The 18153-nt window shown below is 35.7% G+C and overlaps 1 long non-coding RNA gene across 1 annotated transcript; it reads left to right on the top strand.

Moving 5' to 3' along the window:
* The first annotated feature begins 359 nt into the window (after window positions 1–359).
* Window positions 360–17555, top strand: LOC123547802 (uncharacterized). The gene is made up of 7 exons (XR_008372344.1): window positions 360–473; window positions 2067–2132; window positions 4829–4919; window positions 9005–9079; window positions 11208–11351; window positions 13611–13739; window positions 14420–17555. It is a non-coding gene; the product is annotated as an uncharacterized LOC123547802 (long non-coding RNA).
* The last annotated feature ends 598 nt before the right edge of the window (window positions 17556–18153 follow it).

Here is an 18153-nt window from a genome sequence, read left to right as displayed (position 1 = left end):
ATATCTGAACCAGTTTCCAAGTCCAAAAAGGGCCATAATTCAGCCAAAATACTTCACAGAGTTATATGTGTACAGGTAGAGACTGCTATAGTAAACAAGTGTTCCAAGTTTGAAGTTAAAATATCTTTGATGGTATACAAGATATTACCATTTCATAAAAACTTTAATCAATGCAGACACCGGAGTGAGTAGTATAGCTCTCCATATTCTTTGAATAGTCGAGCTAACAAGTGTGTGATGTTTCAAACCAATTTCAATAGTTGTTTAAGAAATACAAGCTTGGATACAAGATGTAAACCAGAACTGCTACGTCGAACAATGCAATGGATAAATAGTTTAACAAGAATTTTACATTTATATATTTTAGAGCCCACAAAGAAACCAGGACTAGTAGAAAGAGGCATTGGTCAGTTGAAGAGAAGATGGGGAGTTCTACATGGTGAAAATACTCTACAGCCTTTTAAAGCATGCAAGTGAGTTATAAAGTTAAATAGCAACTAGTGCATTTGGTTACAATTTTCAATATGTGTGACATCTGATTCTTTTGATGCATAAGCTAAATGACAATTTATAACAAGAGCACAACACAGCCTGTGGGTGCTGTCGCTTTTCTGCAAGTGCTAGCCAAATGTAAGAAAATAGTTCTGGTTCTTGTCCTTCTTACTCATCTTATTTGATAAGATAAAAATATATCATATTTCAAAGATAAAGTAAGTTTTAAAAAAAAAAGTGAACTTGAACAAAAAAAAGCACCTCAATGCAACAAAGTTGTAAGTTATAATAAATTTATAATAAGATACGACTTTGTTGCGTTAAGGTGACGAAAACTGTTGTACGTAAGACAGCCAATGCTCAACTTTTCGAATTGTTGTCCCAGAAGAACAATAAAATATATATGAAAACTGCAAAATGTTGTAAAATGTTGCTCAAATGCAATTGACCACCTTAAAAACATGTGTAACCTTCTAAAATATTTAAGTTAAGAAATTCCTTAGTAAAATCTAAGAAGATTTCTAAGATGCTTTTTGAATATGGCCCCTGGTCATAGCTTATAATTTCACACATAGAGCTTATCATCGATATTTCTGACCTGATGTCTGACAGTCTGTCTAGCTGAAACAAGACAGTGGATTTCATAATTTTTGCAATAACTTTAAAATTAATGTGCATCTTGAACTTCTCTGGCTTTACTGAACGTTGTGAAAAATGTCTTTTCTTTTGTAGTGAAATGTGTGAAGTTTAAATTCAATAATAAAAGCAGAATAGCTACAGACCAACTTCCCATGTTAGGAGATGCAGATCTTTGTTCAACATGGTGTATGATGGAAACACAGTGAATGACTATCAAAGAAAACATTTATGTATATCAGCAGGTCATTAAAATGTGTATGTAAAATCATTTTCCACTAACCCAGATGCATTTATAAAGAAAGGCTGAACACATAAATAATTTTTTTTAAAGACTTAAAGAAATTTTACAATTGAAGGGAAGTAACTCAATTTTAAAAAAGGACACTAAAATTCCATTTCTTAATTTTGTTTTGGTAAACTAGTTTTTAGGTTGACAAGAATGAGTAGAACTGTTGCACTGACTTTTTTTGCAATTTTCTGCATCTGTGTTCACATTCTAATATGGTTAAGGTTTTGTTTTTAAACTGGTATCTCAGTAACCACTTGTTGGAATGGGTTGAAATTTTACACACTTGTTCAGTGAGATAACCTATCCAGTTTTTCTTCTGTTTAACAAAATTGCAATACATGCATGGATTTTTAAATTGCTGAGACATTTAAAGACAAAGCAACAGTCAGATGTTAAAAATGTAAGGTGATTTTTCGTGTTTTGTCAAACTTTTTTTAACATGCATGGGTTTAGATGTTTGGTCTAAACGTTTTTTACATGCATGGATTTATGTCCAAAAATCTTTGTGCAAAATTTCATTATATTAGGTAAAAAACTTCCTGACACTTGTCAAAGATTTTAGATGATGATCATTAAATAAATCAGTAACTTCTTATATCTGCATGTAGTATTTTGATGTAATCTTAAAATGTCTCTTCTTTTATAGTGTGAAGTAACAGTAAAGCAGAATGGCTACGGACCATGAGCTTCAGAGATCTTTGTTCAGCTTTGTGTAAGGAGTTTTAGATTTCATGGCAGTCATAGAAAATCTTTCATAAGTATACAGATCATTTGCACTTGGAATTATTTACCATAATTCATGTTTCATTTAAACGTACAAAATAGTGGAAAACATGCAGTCTATTTTTTTTATGAAACAAGTTTTACAATTAAAGGGAGTTAACTCAATTTGAATAAGGAATACTAATCTGCTCTTAACTATTGTACCCTCTGACAACAAAGTTGTAAGGGGGGTATATTGGTTTCAGGTTGTCTGTCCATCTGTCTGTCCATCTGTCCGTAGACACAGTCTTGTGCGCACCATCTCTCCTCATCCCCTTGACACAATTTAATGAAACTTCACACAAGTGATCAGTAACAATGGTAGTTGTGCATGGGGCAAATTAGGTTCTTTCAGAAAATTTTTTTGCAGAGTTACGGGACTTTGCTTTTTGTTACTTTACTATATACATAGACACAATCTTGTGCGCACCATCTCTCCTCATCCCCTTGACACAGTTTAATGAAACTTCACACAAGTGATCAGTAACAACTGTAGTTGTGCATGGGCATGTTAAGTTCTTTCAACAACAAAAATTGCAGAGTTATGGGACTTTGTTTCTACTATGTACATACAGTCTGCATATGCAGTCTTGTGCGCGCCTAATCTTCCGAACCCTTGCACACAATTTAATGAAAATTCACACATTCAAGTGATCAGTACCAACCCTAGTTGTGCATGGTGCATGTTACGTTCTTTTAGATAAATATTCTGCATAGTTATGGGACTTTGTTTTTTGTTACTATACTGTATACATACAGTCTATATACATACAGTCCAAATAATTATGCAATCTTGTGTGTGTCAAATTGCAATGTACTGTGTCAGTGCATGCAGGGGGTGCATTCATCACCTTTAGTGAAAGCTCTAGTTTGTGTTTTGTTTATTGTACATTTTTTTCTACAGAAACACTTAATTGGCATTTTATTAATCTATGGAGGCTGAATGCCTCAATACTTACCATAAAGGCAACAGTATATTTCATACAAGAGACTTCTTATCTTGTGATGTGTCAGACAGTCTTTCTGTCAGTCTATCCCATTTTGTCAAGTCAACAGATGTACAGTGCATGCATGATTCTCAAATAACTTGGCACAGTATTTTACAATTACAAAGATTGTGAAAGATTGAATATATTTTTATGATTTTGCTACCCCGCACATACATTTTAGCCATTTGATCGCACATTGACTTGACTGCACAAGTCTGCATTAATAAATAATGTTCTGACCTCTTGGTTAAATACCCATTTCACATTGTCAATAACTGGACATTTGCAACACTTCTTAAGAATTCTTGGAACACTGCGATGTCAGAGGCAAACATTAACAAGTTCTGTGCATGTGGCATAGTTCCTTTAAACCCAGTCCCCTAGTCGTAGTACCTGTGGCTTGAAATGTCACAAAATTGTACTGATACCCAAGATGTATTCTGGTTATGTCAAGGTGAATGTAACAGAGCTTGCACATGTGCATTCTTAAGCTAATAGCAGCTTGTCCCGCTCGCCCGCTTAGCTCAATAGGGAGAGTGCAGATCTACAGATCTCGGGGTCGTGAGTTCGAGCTTCGGGCGAGGGGTATGTTCTCCATGATGATTTGATAAAAGACATTGTGTCTGAAATCATTCGTCCCACACCTCTGATTCATGTGTGGAAGTTGGCAGTTACTTGTGGAGAACAGGTTTGTACTGGTACAGAATCCAGGAACACTGGTTAGGTTAACTGCCCACCATTACATAACTGAAATACTGTTAAAAGACAGTGTTAAATCCAAAACAAACAATAGCAGCTTGTCCTCTAAACAAAAAATGTCCGAACAAAAAAATTCTCCGGATTATCCTTAAGGCAGATCCAAGTGCAAGAGTAACTTGTTTTCATGTTTGTTGGGTTTAAGTCACAACAACACTAGGTAATATACTGTAATGCTCATAGGGGACTCATTTCTGTTGATTTCCTTGTTGCTGCAATAACCAATTCCCAACAAACAAATAAAATCTTATCAAGGTAGTTGTGATCTGGTTGTCATAGGGTGAGAAAATGTGCAGCCAGACCAGGACTTGAATCCTGGGCCTCAGGATAGTGTTACGATGCTCTACTGACTGAGCAATCTAGCTGTCTATACACTTTCTCCCTGTTTTGATATTCAAGTCCTATACCATGACATATTTCCCCACCATTTTGAAATTCATCCTCAAATTGAAATGGGTACTTGATAAATCTAATGGTGAAGGATTTTGCCATTGTAAGCAGGAGTCATGCGTTTGTGCTGTACTGGGGCCACAACCATTCCTCATATGACACCAGTACTGGTTTTTCAAGGAAGTGGACGCAAGAGTAGAGTTCAAATAAGCTGGAAGCTTTATCACAACAATAAAGAATGAGTATAAACTAATGAAATCTTTATTGATTTTAGCTGCAAAATAAAATCCTGTAATTCATATGGTCATGAAAAAGCTGCTTTGGCCTTAACCTTGACATTCTATTACCACAAAAGTAGATCTGTATAGTATTAACTTTCCAGTTATTGATAACAGAGTTGAAGAAGATCATAGGTGCCATTTAACTGATTTGGAGCCTTATTAACTATGTAGAACTACCAACCTGTTGTATAATTATATCGAAAAACATTATCATTTCCTTTATATTTCAGATTGTGAAAAGTAGTACTTTGCACCATAAAATCTACAGATATAGCAGCTGGAGACCTGATTACATTAAAGTAATATCTGTATACATTTGAGGTAACTTAATTTTTTATTGTTTTTAGCTCACCTTGTCACGGTGTCGGTCGTCCGTGCGTCCGTAAACTTTTGCTTGTGACCACTCTAGAGGTCACATTTTTAATGGGATCTTTATGAAAATTGGTCAGAATGTTCATCTTGACAATATCTAGGTCAAGTTCGAAACTGGATCACGTGCCATCAAAAACTAGGTCAGTAGGTCAAATAATAGAAAAACCTTGTGACCTCTCTAAAGGCCACATTTTTCATGGGATCTGTATGAAAGTTGGTCTGAATATTTATCTTGATGATATCTAGGTCAAGTTCGAAACTGGGTCAACTGTGGTCAAAAACTAGGTCAGTAGGTCTAAAAATAGAAAAACCTTATGACCACTCTAGAGGCCATATTTTTCAATGGATCTTCATGAAAATTTGTCTGAATGTTCACCTTGATGATATCTAGATAAAATTTGAAGCTTGGTCACATGTGGTCAAAACTAGGTCAGTAGGTATAAAAATAGAAAAACCTTGTGACCTCTCTAGAGGCCATACTCTTCATGAGGTCTTCATGAAAATTGGTGAGAATGTTCACCTTGATAATATCTAGGTCAAGTTCAAAACTGGGTCATGTGCCTTCAAAAACTAGGTCATTAGGTCAAATAATAGAAAAACCTTGTGACCTCTCTAGAAGCCATATTTTTCAATGGATCTTCATGAAAATTGGGTCATGTGGAGACAGGTGAGCGATTCAGGACCATCATGGTCCTCTTGTTGTCAAGGTGGTTGAGTATATATAACAGATGATATGCTTCACATTGGGAGCTTGGAGATGACACAAGTCAGTCAAAACAAGACAATAGATCTTGTCCTTTTTAGCTCATCTGATCTCACCGTCTGTCCGTCCGGCATTCGGCAACACTTTCCTTTAAACAACATCTCCTCTGAAACCATTTGGTGGAAGTTGATGAAACTTGGCCTGGATGTTCCTTGGATGGTCCCCTTCAAAATTTTTCAAAGAATTGAATACCACACAGAACTCTGGTTGCCATGGCAATCGAAAGGAAAAACTTTTTTCTTGTCCATAACCGCAAAGCGTAAAGTCTCGATATTTGGCATGTGACAGTATCTAATGGTCCTTTGTGAAGATTGTTGCTTTTGGTATTTGGTATTTTGCATTGCCCAGTGGTCCTCTACCAAAATTGTTGAAATTATGTCCCTGGTGTGAAAAGAGGCCCTGCCCTGGTCCATGGCGGCTGTAAAAAGTCTTCCCATACTTGGACTCAGTGTTGTTATATTTTCTGGTCCTTTGGGATCATGGAGTTCATTCAACATATGTATAATAGAGTTCCGCTTAAGCCGGTGCTAGAGAAGTGTTGTACATTTCATTACCTCTCATGAATAGACTCAATCAAACCGAGTCTGCTATTATTCTTCTTGGTTGCATTCTTTGCTTCCAAAGGATCTTTTTATAGATTTTATTACATAGACTTATATAGGAAAAAAAAAAAAATCTTCTTGTCTGAAAGTTCAAGACCTAGGCCTTTGATATTTGGTATGTAGTAGTTCCTAGTGGTTCCCTAACAAGATTGTTCAAATTATGCCCCTGGGGTGAAAAGAGGCCCCGCCCTGGGGGTCACTTGTATATGAGTTATCTAGGAAAAAATACGAAAAAATACTTTGAAAATTATCTGATCGTATTTCCTAGACTGTTTAATTATAATTACCTAACGAACGCAAGTAATTAGGGGTCACTTGACTGTGACCTTGACCTACTGACCTACTCTTTCATTTTTGAAGTTACTGTATAGAAATTTGGACCACCTGTATAATTTTTAGCTCATCTGATTTTTTGAAAAAAAAATGATGAGTTATTGTCATCACTTGAGCGGTGTCGGCGTCTGCGTGGGCGTTGCCTGGTTAAGCTTTATGTTTAGGTCAGCTTTTCTCCTAAACTATCAAAACTATTGCTTTGAAACTTGGAACACTTGTTCACCATCATAAGCTGACCCTGTACAACAAGAAACATAACTCCATCCTGCTTTTTGCAAGATTTATGGCCCCGTTTTGACTTAGAAAATCAGTTTTCTTGGTTAAGTTTTATGTTTAGGTCAACTTTTCTCCTAAACTATCAAAGCTATTGCTTTGAAACTTGCAACACTTGTTTATCATCATTAGCTGACACTGTACATCAAGAAACATAACTCCATCCTGCTTTTTGCAATAGTTATTGCCCCTTTTGGACTTAGAAAATCAGTTTTCTTGGTTAAGTTTTATGTTTAGGTCAGCTTTTCTCCTAAACTATCAAAGCTATTGCTTTGAAACTTGCAACACGTGTTAACCATCATAAGCTGACCCTGTACATCAAGAAACATAACTCCATCCTGCATTTTGCAAGATTTATTGCCCCTTTTGGACTTAGAAAATATCAGATTTCTTGGTTAAGTTTTATGTTTAGGTCAACTTTTACTCTTAAACTATCAAAGCTATTGCTTTGAAACTTGCAACACTTGTTCACCATCATAAGCTAACCCTGTACAGCAAGAAACATAACTCCATCCTGCTTTTTGCAATAATTATTGACCCTTTTGAACTTAGAAAATTAGTTTTCTTGGTTGAGTATTATGTTTAAGTCAGCTTTTCTCATAAACTATCAAAGCTATTGCTTTAAAACTTGCAACAGTTTTTCACCATCATAAGCGGACCCTGTACATCAAGAAATATAACTCTATCCTGCTTTTTGCAAGAATGATAGCCCTTTTTAGACTTAGAAAATCATGGGTAGAACAATATTTCTATTATACCAAAAAATCAGATGAGCGTCAGCACCCGCAAGGCGGTGCTCTTGTTTATACAGATTTCAATACTCAACTTTAATATTGTTAACCCTTACTTACTGACCTACTTTCTTGTTTTTGAAGCTACAGCAAAGAAATTTGGACCACTTGTTTATTTTTTAACAGATTTCAGTATCTTGAATAATCTTTACCATGACCTTCTTACCTAGTTTTTTGATTTTGAAGCTTTATCAAAGAAATTTGTTCAAGCAAGCAAATAAACTCAGGTGAGTGATATAAGGCCATCATTGCCCTCTTGTTTAGTAGACAGGAGCAACACATCATCCAGTCTCTTGGGAGTTTCCCTATATCAACAGAGCACTGGAATATGGCACTGATAGTTATACTGCTTCTGCCACACATGTCTGCAGAACCTAATTTTAGCAGTTAACTCAGGGCCCACAACTTCGTTGACTTGTATGTTCTTTATAATTTTCAGTACTGTGTTGATCATGATAGTGAGAGATTACAAGTATTCATTTACATAGTTTGGTATATGGATGTCTACTTAGTATTCTTCATCTTAGATGTAACTATGCAAGTTCCAATTAGTTCACAAGGACTTTCTGTTCTGCCTTTCATGTAACCTTCTAGATGGCTAATTCTAGGTGTAACTTAATAATTAAATAACTAAGTCAAACATGAGGTGTGTTAAGCACCCTGTATACAATTTATTAATGACTGATCTTTTTATATTTTGATTATTATTGGCTCTGCATTGGGATACCTGCACTTGAAATATCAATAGTCAATTTACATCACAATTCTTGTATGTACAATATATAGATTTAAATTTATATTTCAAGTGTATTTCCATGGAAAGTGTTGTACCAGACTATAGATTTAAATTCATATTTCAAGTGTAGGTATTTCCATGGAAAGTGATGTATCAGACTATAGATTTAAATTTATATTTCAAGTGTAGGTATTTCCATGGAAAGTGATGTACCAGACTATAGATTTAAATTTGTATTTCAAGTGTAGGTATTTCCATGGAAAGTGATGTACCAGACTATAGATTTAAAGCAGGTATTTCCATGGAAAAATGATGTACCAGATTATAGAAATGATGTACCAGACTATAGATTTAAATTTTTATTTCAGGTGTAGGTATTTCCATGGAAAGTGTCATGTACCAGACTATAGAAAGTGATGTACCAGACTAGATGTAAATTTATATTTCAAGTGCAGGTATTTCCGTGGAAAGTGATGTACCAGACTATAGAAAGTGATGTCACAGGCTATAGATGTAAATTTATATTTCATGTGCAGGTTTTTTCATGGAAAGTGGTGTAAAAGACTGTTGATAAACAAGAAGGTCACTGGGCTTTATGGCAGTGCAGACAGGTAAGACTGTTAGCAAGAAGGTCACTGAGCTTTACAACGTTGTAGACAGGTAAGACTGTTAGCAAGAAGGTCACTGAGCTTTACAATGTTGTAGACAGGTAAGACTGATAGCAAGGTCATCAAGCTTCATGGCAGTGTGCACAGGTAAGGCTGGTAGCAAGGTCACTGGGCTTTATGGCAGTACAGACAGGTAAGACTGATAGTAAGGTCACAAAGCTTCAGGGTAGTTCGCACAGGTAAGGCTGTAGCAAGGTCACTGAGCGTTATGACAGTACAGACCGGTAAGACTGATAGCAGGAGTGGTTAAGGTCATTGACTTCAAATCACTTGCCCATTGAATTCTTCATGTGAGGAAACTATCCAGCTGGCTTATGGAAGGTTGGTGGTTCTACCCAGGTGCACGCTCTTGATGAAATAATGCGCAGAGTGGCACCTGGGGTTTTCATGGCAGTGCACACATAAGGCTGATAGCAAGGTCACTACACTTTATGGCAGTGCACACAGGTAAGGCTGATAGCAAGGTCACTACACTTTATGGCAGTGCACACAGGTAAGGCTAGTAGCAAGGTCACCACACTTTATGGCAGTGCACAAAGGTAAGGCTAGTAGCAAGGTCACCACACTTTATGGCAGTGCACACAGGTAAGGCTGGTAGCAAGGTCACCACACTTTATGGCAGTGCACACAGGTAAGGCTAGTAGCAAGGTCACAGAGCTCCACAGCATTGCACACATATCAGGCTGGAAGCAAGGCCACCAAGCTTCATGGCAGTGCACACAGGTAAGGCTGATAGCAAGGTTACCAAGTTTCAGAATAGTTTGCACTGGTAAGACTGAAGCAAGGTCAAAAAACTTTATGGCAATGCACAATGGTAAGGCTGGAAGGAAGGTTACTGAGCTTCATGGCAATGCACACAAGTAAAACCAGTAGCAAGCTCACTGTGCTTCACGGCAGTGAAGAAGGCCAGCAAGCTTCACAACAATGCATACAGGTAAAGCTGATAGTAGGAAGGCCAGCAAGCTTAAGCAGTGCATACATGTAAAGCTGTTAGTAGGAAGGTCAGCAAGCTTAAGCAGTGCACACAGTTAAAGCTGTTAGTAGGAAGGTCAGCAAGCTTAAGCAGTGCATACAGGTAAAGTTGTTAGTAGGAAGGCCAGCAAACTTCACAACAATGCATACAGGTAAAGCTGTTAGTAGGAAGGTCAGCAAGCTTAAGCAGTGCATACAGGTAAAGCTGTTAGTAGGAAGGCCAGCAAGCTTAAGCAGTGCATACAGGTAAAGCTGTTAGTAGGAAGGCCCGCAAGCTTAAGCAGTGCATACAGGTAAAGCTGTTAGTAGGAAGGCCAGCAAGCTTAAGCAGTGCATACAGGTAAAGCTGTTAGTAGGAAGGCCAGCAAGCTTAAGCAGTGCATACAGGTAAAGCTGTTAGTAGGAAAGCCAGCAAGCTTAAGCAGTGCATACTGGTAAAGCTGTTAGTAGGAAGGCCAGCAAGCTTAAGCAGTGCATACGGATAAAGCTGGCAGCATCTATTACAATACAAAAATATCATCACTCGATCTTACATCATGTAAAATTTTCTTTACTAGTCCAGAAACTGGTTTGGTCAGGAATCTGGTTCCCAACCAGTACTTCGTATACATTCAGGAATGAAGTTTGTAGCTTGCTGCCTTCAAGGTTTTGTTTCTCACAAGTGTTCTGTTGTGTTTTGTATTAGAAGTACGATACATGTATATCATAACAATTTTGAAACAAATGTCTCTTTATTCATTAATTTTGATGAGATTATATTTATGTCTCCCACCACACAGTGGTGTGGGAGACATATTGATTTACTCCAGTCTGTGTGTGTGTGTGTGTCTGTCTGTCACAAATCTTGTCTGCACTCTAAGTCAAACATTTCTCATCCGATCTTCACCACAAAATGTGTTTGACCATAAGACCTCGGCCAAGTTTGATAACTAGCCAAATCCGCCCAGGCACTTTTGAATTGTGGCCCTTGAATTACTGATTGGATCCAATCGTCTAGGCCATGATTGGATCCGCTCGTCTAGTCCATCCAGAGAAACATGGCAGTTGTGGGAGACATGCGCTTTTCTCAAAAACATCTCTAGTTAATTATAATTTTCAGAAAGATTTGTATTCATACAGTGACACCTCCAGAGATGCAGATGCTTATATATTTGTCTAACCCTAAATGGAGTGCACATTCAAATGAAATAGCTCCTGATGCTGATGTCCAACTTTCCAAGGGACAGATAAATTGTAAATTAAGGTAATATGACTTTGTAATGAAATCCTTCTGACCAAATTTGTAATTTAAGGTAATATGTCTTTGTGATGAAATCCTTCTGACCAAATGTCATTACAGATAAAGATTTTTATTTTAAGTTTTTCAGTGAAATACTGAACTTTCAGTGAATGAAATTGATATTTTCACTGTTTCTAAAGGTGAAAATATCGTTTTTATTATGTCTCACCACACAGTGGTGTGGGAGACATATTGATTTACTTCTGTCTGTGTGTCTCTCACAAATCTTGTCTGCACTTTAAGTCAAACATTTCTTATCCGATCTTCACTGAACTTGAACAAAATGTGTTTGCCAATAAGTGTGCGTTCAAGTTCAATAACTAGCTAAATCAGCCCAGCCAGTTCGGAATTATGGCCCTTGAAACTTGTTTTTGATAATCAAAGCACTGAAAGTCTGATAAGGCATTTGAGGTCTTGGTGCATGGTTGACTCATATACTACTACTATTCAGATGATTAGGCAGTTGTGGGAGACATGCGCTTTTCTCAAAAGCAACTCGATCTAGTTTTTAAATTGCTTTGAACTACATTTCAATGCAAAAGAATATGAATTATGAATAATCAGAAATTCCTTGCAAAGTATACTTCAGTAAAGTTATAGATGTATAGAAGTACTAACAGGATCTTAAAGATATACATTCCTGCACTACAAAATCTAAAAGAAGTCTAGAAACATCATAGAACTATAAGACAATTTTATGATGTCATGATGCGATGCTGTTGTGCTGTTAAATGGATATGATTTGTTTTAAAATGATTGAAAATAAATAAAATAAAAGGAAAATTTGTTTTCAGATTAAGACAGAAACTTATTTCACTTAAGAACGCCATAATTTCATTTTCTCTCATGGGTGCATCATTTGTGAAAGTATTGCATATGGTGTTCACTGGGTGAATGCATTTCGATCTTACACTAAAGTAAACAAATATCCCCTGTACTAGTATGTTAAAATACAAGAATTGAATGACTAACTGTTGGAACTCAGATTTGTGCTGCAGGTTAATATTTAAAATATTTATTACCAGTACTGACACAGATTTGAAACAGGAGGGATTTAGGTCAAAGGGAAATAACTAACAGGGCCTTTGATTGGTTGAAAAAGTATATGGTATTTCGAGACAAATATTTAAGATGTAAAGTGGTCTCTCATTGGTGAAATATCTGTTGAATATGTTTGAAAACTGTTTTATTTCTTAAATTGAAGTTCTAAGCCATGATTAATGGAGGAAAAAATATTTGAAGTGTATTTTGTTTGAAATTTTTGCTTGTTTCAGTGATTTGGTATTTTCATGAAATGTAAACAAAAATTCACTGCCGGACTGGGGGTTACTGACTTGCGGGTGAAAAAAGTGCACAAAAATGATGGTCAACATGTATATTTCTGGCTGTTTTCTTTTAGGCCTTGAATAGTTCTTTCACCCTTGGTAGGTGGCATCAAAAGTTTAAATATTAGGAAAGGGCTATAACCCAAAACATTACAATGTAAGTCTATGGGAAAACTGTTACTTCCCTTCGACCTATAAACCAGTATTATGTTCAGAAACTAAAACTGACATTGTGAAGTGTATTATGTGGTAGAACTCTCTAAGTGTTGGTCATGCAAATGTAACTGAATGTAAAATCAGTGGTCTAGTGGTAACCTGCTTGACTGCCAATCCAGAGGTCCACGGTTTGAAGCCTAGTCCAGGCACTTGAACTTCTGAGATGCTCTTGGGTGTGACCCCTACCTAAGAGGCCAGTACTGGTTCTACCCGGGAAAGACAGCTTTACATGTATTTATGCTATACACCAGGCAGGTTAAAGAATTAGACTGTCTATTCATAAAGAGCAAGACTAAGTTAACAAGACAGACATTATATCTAAAGGCTTTCCCGTTCTGTTCTGGGGGCTTTCTCTTGCTCTGTATTATGGACAGATCTCCTTGCGTTTTTACTAGTAGAGGATGACTTTGATGCCATGAGTGGCTGCCTTAGCACTTTGTAAAGTGCCTTTGATCGTGCTTATCATGAAAAGGGTGCTATATAAATCTGGTATAAGAATAATGATAAAAAAGTACTCTATATTGTGCTTTAAAGAAAAAACAACTTGAATAATTGATACATGAATTTTAATGTCATATTCCTTGCTATCATTTTAAAATTTCCAGCATTTTGATGTTTCTCCCACTTTCATTGATTCTATAAGTTTCCGCATACACATCCAGAATATTTCAACACTTTTCAGGTTCTGCTTTGCTAAAGTTGTGGTGACACACTGACAACAGATTACATTTTTCTGTGATAATGTGATGAAACCTTTTGTATAGGTTGTGCATGAGAAAGTGAGAGAGAACTTTTTTGTTGGAACCTTAAGGTATTTCTCCATTACAAAAGTAACTACAGGCCTGAAAGATTTTTATACCCACATATAGTCACATGGCCTATAAAAATGAGCCATGCTATGAGAAAACCAACATAGTGGCTTTGTGACCAGCATGGATCCAGACCAGCCTGCACGTCTGCCCAGTCTGGTCAGGATCCATGCTGTTCGCTTTCAAAGCCTATTGCAATTAGAGAAACCATTAGCGAACAGCATGGATCCTGACCAGAATGCGCAGATGCGCAGGCTGGTCTGGATCTATGCTGGTCGCAAAGCCACTATGTTGGTTTCCTCGTGGCACGGCTCAATTATATTTGTTAGTTTGTTTGTCCATACTGAACACTTTGTGTCTGAGCTATCACTTTTAAACATTTTAAGGGATTTGGATGAAACTTTTGTTAAACATAATGAGTTGTCAGAAAGGGGCACTTAATTGCTTCATGGGTTTTCTTTTTTAATAACAATATTTTTTGTTAGTTTATTTGATGAAACCGAATAAATAGTGAAATAATTTTATTTCATTTTGCAAGAGATGTTACTCTTACTACAGTGTACACTAATAGATTAATGTCTGCTATGAAAATCTTATAGTTCTTCGAGATTGCCTGACCCCACACAACAGAAAAAAATTTAAAATGTAATGCATTATATTATTCATAGCATTTGTTTTTCAGGTATACTCGGGTTACAAATTTGCAGCAACTGTCAGCAACTTATGAAACCAGTACCTGTTTTGAAGATAGGACTTACAGCAGAAAGTTGGCTTCAATACAGATCCATGCAATTTGTGGTGACTTTCTGCCTAAGATTTCAGGCTGGAGATAATATTGGCAGATCTTAGACTCTTCAAGATTTAAAATAAAAAATGATTGCAACGTAAGACTACATGCATATAGTTTCAATGAAAGGTTTTGTCTGGTTTTGTATTATATACAACATTATCATGGTCTGGAAAATAATCATGCTGAAGACAAATTTTTCAATACTAAATAAGGAATCATTAGGTTTTATTGTTTACAGAATTTTTGAGTAATTATAAACCCAACTGTATTGTGTCTTAGATATAAAATGAAAACTTATGATTGTATCATGTTTGGTATACATAAGTACAACTTGACTTTCTTGTGTGTAAGTAGATTGAAATAAATTCCTGTGCAACTGGCGCACCCAAACATAATGTATTCTGAGCTTAAACTTAAGAAAGAATGTATTAATGTTTTAAAGTCACTAATTAAAATTGGAGACAAAAATTAAAGTAGATTTACTACAGTATCAGATATTTTCATGTGACTAGTATTTCAAACTGTCTTGATTCACTAATTGTTCAGTTTTAGAAAGTAATTAATAGCGGAAACACTAAAAATACAAAAAAAAATAATTCCACATGAAAAGTAGTACCATATCAGTTTAAATGAGTTGCAGAATATGTAAATTTGTTCATTATTCTAAAGGAAACACTTTAATATCCGGCTCCTGGGGAGGAATATAGTTTTGGCATGGTCTGTCCATCTTTTCATCCATCTGGAGCCATATGAGACATGGTGTCAAGTAAACCTGGTAGAAATATTCACTGCTATAGGGAAATGCAGAGCGCAAGTTTCATATTGATATATAATATAGTGTTTGTATTTAATTTTCAATCTGTCGGAGTCGTATCTCAGACATGGTTTGCAGGATTTCAGTAAATTTTAAAGCTGGTATAAATGATAACTGCTTTAACGAAAATTGGCCCTGCCAGGTTTCAGTTCATTTGCAAGATGTTTTTTTCTGTCTGCCTCTCCTGAGCCTTATGTCAGACATGTTTAGGAGTATTTCAGTAGAACATGGTACTAATGTAATATGGTTGCTGTGCAAGTTTCAATGAAATTGTTTGAGGAACAGAAGAGTAGTATAATACAGAATACGTGTATTTACAACATTGGGTTTTTTTCATATGGCATAAGGTCAATTTTGCTGTGGAACATTGTGACCAAGCATAGTATGTAGTTTTCTGAGAGACTCTGGTGTGCATGCATTCTTGCAGCTTGGTTTAAGGTCAAGGTTGCTGTTGCTGAAAATAGAAAAAATGTTTCTTCTCAATAAATATAGTTAAGAATAAGGTGTTGGAACCAAACTTGGAAATTCGGAGGAATGCACGGAGGCCATAATTATACTTGTGTTTTGCGCTACTTAGGTCAAGGTCAAGATCATCGTTACTTAAATAACAGAAAAAAATGTTTTTCTTATAATTACTCAAAATAACTTCATTCAGAAAGTTAGGAATGAACTAAACTGGTAAATAGGTTGTTTTTGTAGAAGCCAATGTTATGGTTACATTTTTGGTCAAGGCCATTGTAACTACATTTATCACATATTTGACATCATGGGAGTAAAATAAAGCCATTACATAAAATTGATAATACACTAGTGTAATAAAGCCTTGACGTCACCTTCATTTTAAGTATAGAAGAAGTTGGTCAAATTGACTTGTTTATAATAGTTAAAGAAAGTAGAATTTTTGATGTTTCGGCAGGAAAAACTAACATGTGATAAAAAGAATATTACATTTTGTGACTTTCCACATTGAATTTATTAAATTTGTTGAATAAAATTGATAAAATGCTCGGCAGAGCCTCGCATTTTATTTTATTCAACTTGTTTAAAAAATTCAGTATGAAAAGACACTCATGTAATATCCTCTACATAGGAAAATTGTTTTTGGTTGATAATTTAGTTAGGAATAGAAAGTTTGACAAAACTTTGTATATATGTAACTGCCATGGAGACTAAAATTTATTTGCATTTTTTTGTTGCTATGGTCAAGGTCTAGAACAGTGTTTACTTATGAAAAATAGAAAAACAAATATATTAACTTCAGTTAGAAATAAAACATACATTTTTACACTAAACTTGGTTCTCAGGTGTATTGCACAGAGACCAAGATACATTTGCATTTTGGTTTGCATTAGTGAAGGTCATTGTTACATATGAACTTGAAATAAGATGTTTTTACACAATAACATCTTTTAGAAGTGAAGTACTTTACTATAAATATGTAAACTGTTTCAGATTTAAGTAATGAGGTATTTGGACTATACTGACACCCACTGTGGAAATATATATATACAAATGTATATGCTTTTGCAAGCAGACAATGTTTTTATTAAGGAGAAACCTTTGGCCCATTCAGAAGTGAATATCACATCATTGAGTTAGCTAAATATTCCCTATGGAAACAAACTTGTACTTAACATGGATGATTTGCAACAGTTCCTGATTATGTATTTGCCAAAGATCACTTTTACAAAATGCAATTTTTAACACATTTTGAGAGGATATTGTTTTTACCTAAGGAAGTAATTGCTTTAACCTGCAAGTGAGATTGTATTAATGTGAATGTGTGTATTCTAACAAGAGACTTCTTTGCATGCTTTCAATTCAGGTTGTTACTCTAAGAATTTGTATTCTGAATAGGATACGTCATAGCAACCACTGCTGGCTTTATTGTTTTTTATTGAAAGAAAATTTAATAGTTTTGATTTTGCCCAATTTTAACTAGTCAGAACTGGATATTTTAAATTCAAAGGGACCAAACAGTGGTAAATATCCCTAGTCAAACTTGGCACCTGGTCTGAGAACTTTGTGTGAGTGAAATAATATACCCAGTGTTTGCGTACAATCTTACAGTTTAGTTTGGCTGTTGCAGTATTTAAAAATGAAAAGTTTATGTGGAATTGTGTTTTATTTTGTAATTTAAATTGTTTTCCATCAAATGACATTTTACAAAAAATGTTTATATGTGTAGATTGATTTTTTTTTCTCAAGTGATATATCATATCGAGCGAAACTGGTCTATCTGCTTCTATTTCTATATACAGATAGACCAGTTTCGCTCTAAGCCCTCGATATACGTCAATGGAAATTTGTGCGTGTTTGTTTGAAATAAAAAAATGTGTTCTTTTAATATTCTGTTGTTTCACTTTTGTAGTCTGTGGTGTATGACCTTTTTTGTGTCGATTTGCTGTACAATCCAACTCACTCACTCATCTTTGTAGATTACAGAAATTTGAATGCTTAAGAGGCACTAGTTATGTCTCCCCCCACTCCTCCAACTTGAAGGAGACATACTGTTTTTGCCTTGTCCATCCGCCTGTGCATCACACTTCATTTGCGATCAATAACTAGAGAACCATTTGACCTAGAACATTCAAACTTCATAGGGTGGCAGGGCTTATGGAGTAGCAGGCCCCTATTTTTTTGGGGTCACTCCATTAAAGGTCAAGGTCACGGGTCTGAACACGGAAAACCATTTCCGATCAATAAATTGAGACCCACTTGACCCAGAATGTTGAAACTTAATAAGATGATTGGACATACAGAGTAGATGAGCACTAGTGATTTTGGGGTCACTCTGTTAAAGGTCAAGGTC

Source organism: Mercenaria mercenaria, chromosome 9, assembly GCF_021730395.1.
Source record: "Mercenaria mercenaria strain notata chromosome 9, MADL_Memer_1, whole genome shotgun sequence".
NCBI lineage: Eukaryota > Metazoa > Mollusca > Bivalvia > Venerida > Veneridae > Mercenaria > Mercenaria mercenaria.
This window is presented reverse-complemented; position numbering and strand designations above follow the sequence as displayed.